Raw genomic sequence first — 6,201 nt, 5'->3', positions numbered from 1 at the left:
AATACGCATTTTGGATTACGTATGTATGACTTCTGCAACGCTGATGTGGACTGATACTTCATGCTTTCTCACATAAAAAAAACGTGTCAAAACTGGTTACTCAACGAATTTTACAGCCCTAGGTATGAAACTGAAGTTTTCTCTACATATCCATATAAACGTTTCCCCTTATTTTAATGTGACGTGTCATTCCTATAGTTTGTTGGTAGACTTCATTCCTACCCTGTGAAAATCTTTAAATGGAATGAAATGAAATCTTTAAGTTTTGCGTCCCATGGTTATGCCGGTTAGGCTAAAAGAGACGGTGATTATGAGAAAAGAGTGAAATGGTGGAATGAAGAAGGTGGGAGGAAACGGGAGAACCCCGAGAAAAACACGAGCGCGGTGTTTGTCCACCAGAAAGTCCACAAGGCGCGATGTAGGATCGAACCAGGGACCCTAAGCACCGGAGGTAGACGGTCTACTACTGAGCCACCGCGCCCCCTTCCGCCCAGTGTATAGATATAGAAAGATACATATTAATAGGCATACATAAAACTTACCAAAAGTAAGAAATTTCTAGGAGAGGTCCACACACTCAGGTCCACCCTTCTTTACGAGCTTGCCTTTATTAAAAAGAAGCAACTGAAGAAATTCAAAAAGTCAGAATATAATTCTCTAGGTTTTTATAGGAAAACTTCAACTTTTCACATGAATAGACTCAGAATGTAATTTAACTGATCTGTCACTGTATCACTTATCTTACAATTTTGTTGCGTTTGAAGTAAATGCGAAAATAAAATGCTCTATATTTAACTATGTAATTATACCTCCATTAAAATCGCATTAAACAAATTTCACATACCTTATATACGTACTGAGGTAATTGCAATCAATGGAAGCTAATATGCTCACTTTCAGAATTTACAGAAGCGTTTGCAAACTATTTCATCACATTCTGAGAACAAAACTATATTTAGATATATAATTACGTAGGTCTATATAAATTGTAAATTGCAACTTTTAGGTTGAACTTACGTCAGATCTCTTACAACTTCAGTTAAAACTTTCAATCATACTTTCCGTAGAAGAAAACAGAGATTTCTCCATATGCAGAACTAACTTTTCATAATGATTCTTGTTCGTAATTTACTTTTAATAAACAAAATGACGTAACCTTGTAACTTTTGAGATGCATGGTTTTGCTTGTAGTCATGACGCACGTTACAAAACCATGCAAACTACGTACTTAGGCAAATGACATTCTGCAAACTTTCGTAATAAAATTGCTATATGATTATATATAGCAATGAATATAGCGAAAAGCAGTAATGAAATCTTTCATTTGTAACGTGCTTCTATGAGCTTCGTCCTGGGCCAGTGGTTATATAAACTAGGACAAAAATAATTAATTGGATTTGAATTGTCAAAGTTAAAAAAATAATAAAATATGGATTTTTATCATATATGTAATACTACGAGAATTTTAAATTATCTTATTCAAATTTATCTATATATTGCTGAAAATAGATGTATTATTATTATTAATATTATTATTATTAGAAAAAAAACTTATCCCTCAATATAAATGGGTAGCCTAGGCAGCCCAAAATTAAAAGTTTTCTTTTCTAAAAATTTATAACAAATAAGCCAGAAACTATTATTGTGATCTATACAATTTCGAACAACAAAATATAGCAAACATCAGCTCAAATTGAATAAAGTTTATAGAATGAATTTAACTTTCTCAGAAAAAAAGGTTGAATAGTACCATAGCATAAATAGCAATATATATTTTACAAACAATTCTCAACAATTTCATATCTATACAAAACTTCCTGTCCTAAACAGTTTTCCAATATTCTTATATATCTTACATTTCCTATTAAGAAATTTTCATGCAAATATAATATATTCAAAATGTTAACACTCACCAATTGTATTACGTAAATCTAACCTTCAACCACCTCTGAAAGAAATTAATCGGAACGCCTCTTAACATACCTTGACCCTAGTACACTCAATAATGTATTCTCGTAATTTCGAATTAATAAATTGAAATACGTTTAACAACTTAGCATTGCTCCCGGCATAGAATACGGTATATTTTGAACTATACAATTTACAGATAGTCATTATATTTTCAGAGAACAAGAAGGCTGAGACCTTGCTCAGTTATACATATCGTTTCGAATCATCACACGTTACACATTTTTGAATATTGCACACATCAATCTTCTAAGCTCTGTTCTTAAGTCCAAACTAGCTTAGAGCCTTCTAACATACTGTGTATCCAATTGCTTATCTGTGCTTATCTGTGGATGAGATTACGGTTATGGGCAATTTACAATGTCATTACTAATTATAAACTATTATTATTATTATTATTATTATTATTATTATTATTAATTATCTATACTATTATAAAGGGTGTCCCAAAAGTAATGGCCAAAATCAAACCACAGATTCCTGGCTCCGAAACAAGCCACAAGTTTATATGGCATATAGTCCGCAAGTGGACAAGAGCGGAACTAGACAGCCTCGAGCATGGGCGAAAGGAATTTCACTCTTATCTACCAGAATAATATTAGAAGCTAGGAAGAAGGTTCAGAAATACATCAAAATAACTTATCTGCTTGATCTATTAAAGGCATGATACATAACTGCGCCAGAGATTCCCCATGCTCCATATCGGGATTCACCGTATGTTTATATAGCAGGGGTAATGAAACGGTGGCGTAAAGATGGAAACCATACAAAAAAAGTTGTTATGCATGGCACAATTGCATGTACCCTCATGTGCAAAATTATTGTCGCATATCTATAACTGTCGAGAAACGGGTCTTTCTTGTTCCGCAGAAGAAGAGAAGACGACATATCAAAACGACGATTTCGATGATTTTCGGTCAATTCGTGCGTCACTCATTTATCGTGTTTGTTGACTTCCTAATCGCTTGCAGGTGGTTGAAAATTGTCATAAGTGTTACACCCAGGTCTTCAGCAAGCTCTGAAAGAGTTGTGAGTAGATTGGCTTCGACTAAGCCTCTCAGTTGGTCGTTGCAAACAGTGGATGTCCGATCACTGTGCTCGTCATCTTCCAGGCTCTCGTCACCGCTGCGAAATTTCTTGAAACACCATTGTGCCCTGCCTTCCATAGTGGTTCCTAAGCCAAACGCACCGTTGACACCGCGATCTGTCTGGGCAGCTTTTCCGCCTGAGTTGAACTGGAACAAGAAAATCGTGCGAATTCCCCTCTTGTCCATGCTATCTTTGAAGTCCAGAAAAAAAGTAAAAAAAAAAAAAAAAGTGTTTCAAAAGAAAACCAATACAACGAATACATATACCAAAAAACGTGCTTTAAACTTATATATATGGGCAGAATATTATATCGACACTTGAGTTGAAAATACATCACTGAAAATGGAAGTAAAAGAAACGCAATAACTTTCTTTACAACCTAATATTTCGTTTCAATTTTTTCATATATGTAAACGATTTTTAATGTTCGTTTTTATATAACATATACCTAGATCAATTACTTCGACCGATTTTGTTAACGGAGTAATATATTTAATAAACTAACGTACTGCAATAACTTTAGTAGTGCTTTCTTCTAGCGCATATCCCAAACATGCTAGATAATTTAAAATGTATTTTTTTGCAATATGGAGCCAAACCAATTACTTATACGGAATTCGTTGAAGGAAAAAAATCGATTAATACATTAATTTAGAACGACGATTTAAGAAGTTTTTTTTTTTTTTTTTTTTTTTTTTTTTTTTTTTTTTAGAGTTCATAGCAAAGAGATGTAAGCAAATTTTTGAATTTATTTTTACAAGAAATGGATGAAGTAATAATCTCGACCGAGTGCATATAAACGAACTTTCGGATCATGTTTAATATATACAGTATGCTTCAAAACACACAGTGCTGAAATTCGTGTACGGAGTGCGCTAATGTGAAATGTGATATGAGATTTGAGAGCCACATCTGTGTTCAGTTTTATATGTGGACTAGCGTATTGTGTAGTTTGAGCGAAGATAATGTTATTCACAACAGAGAATGTGTATGTTGTTCAGCGCTATTCAGAATCACACGACATAAGGCAGCGTTTCATACCAGGAGATGAGCGCGCACGTCTACTGTATTATTCTGCAGTATAATTGTGGCACATGAAGTTGATGATTTCATCTGCAACATATTGTTCAGTGTTGAAATCCATGTGTACCTTTACCGCTACATCAACCGATGGTTGGTTATTCATTTACTCTTGCATGGTTTGCGAGGATTTTGCCGCACGTATTTACATAAATCTGGAGTTACAACAATTGACACAGAAAGATGAAAATACTCCCCACACTGCAAGTGAGTCACATGCCCTTGTGCCCATAAGAGTTCTAACATAGTTTGTTTTCCCTTAGAAGGGATTTTCCATATCCTTCCTACTTCCCAGACCTCACGGCTCCAGATGCCTACATATGAGGTATGTTGAAGAAAGGAATTTTCCGAACAGATAGCGTCTGCTGCCACTATAGATGAGTTAAGACAGAAGATTCGGTCCTTCGTTTGCTCGTTACAGCAACACATGTTCATTAACATGTCAATCGATCCACAGGAACTCTATGAAGAACATGTGTGACGTAATGGACAATATTTTGAACACGTGATGTAGAGGCACGATTCCTCTTAAATTTATAATATATGTTGAGTAATATTTAGTGGACCTCCCTTTGATATATTTTATATTTCATTATGTTGTGCAAAAAATAAATATGTAAATAATTGTCAACGATGTGATTTCAGTACTGTTTGTTTTGCTACATATTGTATATATATTATGTAGGCTTATATGTATTATGTACAGGGTGGTCCGGAAGTGGGCGTATTCGCCCTTTAGTTTCAACAGCATAGTGTTAGTTATGGTAGAATATCTGTACACAGTTACCTTGAAGTTTTAAGAGTCTTACACATCGGTATGATCACCACCCATGTCGTAATCAGCGCACTTCGCGATTCACTTACGCAATTACCTGAATCAGACGTTTCCTTGTACGTCTTCACCAGCTCTCTTTGCCTGGCTTCCAAGAAGCCCGATCTGACGACACCAGACAATGCTCTCTGGGGTTTCATAAAGCAACAAGTGAAAATCAGTCGATATCACACAAGGCAGGAATTACGAGCAGCCGTGGTACACACCCTCACCCTCGTGACTCCGTAGTTTCTCCGCAAAACATCTGCGAAAACTTGGCGCAGAATTCAACTGTGTTACGATATGGATGGTGTTCATACCGATATTTATGACTGTTAAAACTCTTAAGACCTCACAGTTACTATGTACATACATTCTACAATAACTAACACTATACTGTTGAAACTAAAGGGGGGACCCCACTTCCGGACCTCCCATTATATACAGACAACAATTATCTAACCCAAGTTCGTTAGTAGAGTAGATCTGAAAACATCCGAATGGTTAACGGTGACTTTAAGGGGGTATTATATCTCATATTTCTTAAATGTAAGCGAAGGTTTCAATTCAATTTCACGCAACATTTAAATAGAATGATTATGGCGACGGAGGTTTTATATAGAGTCCATCCGTTAACATCTCAAGAGGTACTTGAGGGCTGACGCTCTCTATCCACATCTCAACATGGAAATAGTTCACGTGATTCATTTTACTATACTTACAAGACTTTATCTATTTTGTCCCTCTAGAGACATAGGGGTGTATCTCATTTTTTTAACTTTTCCAGAAGACAAGGAAAAACCATATCTCATTATTTATTCTATCGTGTTCTGTTAATATTCAATTCAATCCTCTAAGTAATATACCTGAAAGAAGAAAATCAAACTAAATTTTGAAAAAAGACGATAGAATAAATAATGAGAAAAGGTTTAAACTTGTCTTCTGGAAAAGATAAGAAAATAAGATATTTCCTTTTTTGTCGAGAGAGACGATTTGTTGAAGCGGTTATTTAGTAGTATATACCACATAATTGCGTTATGCAAAACATTTACTAAAATTAGATTCATAATATGTTTCAACATATGTTTCAACCAAAGTACTTTTTTACGGGCATTTGACGTGGGAGACCCGGGCTCGATTCCCGGCACGAGCACATGTAGTTCGGATTCCACGTTAATCAGTATGTCCACGTCTCATATAGCATCGCTGCTGAACGGAACGTTAAACCCAAAATCACTTACTCACTTACTCGA

General features: G+C 35.3%; 1 pseudogene; it reads right to left on the bottom strand.

Annotated features, from left to right (window-relative positions):
• Positions 1 to 2,897: 2,897 nt before the first annotated feature.
• LOC145674625 (histone-lysine N-methyltransferase SETMAR pseudogene) lies at positions 2,898 to 3,242 on the bottom strand (annotated as a pseudogene).
• Between the last annotated feature and the right edge of the window lie 2,959 nt (positions 3,243 to 6,201).

Source organism: Thermobia domestica, chromosome 17 (assembly GCF_964235325.1).
Source record: "Thermobia domestica chromosome 17, izTheDome1.hap1.1, whole genome shotgun sequence".
NCBI lineage: Eukaryota > Metazoa > Arthropoda > Insecta > Zygentoma > Lepismatidae > Thermobia > Thermobia domestica.
This window is presented reverse-complemented; position numbering and strand designations above follow the sequence as displayed.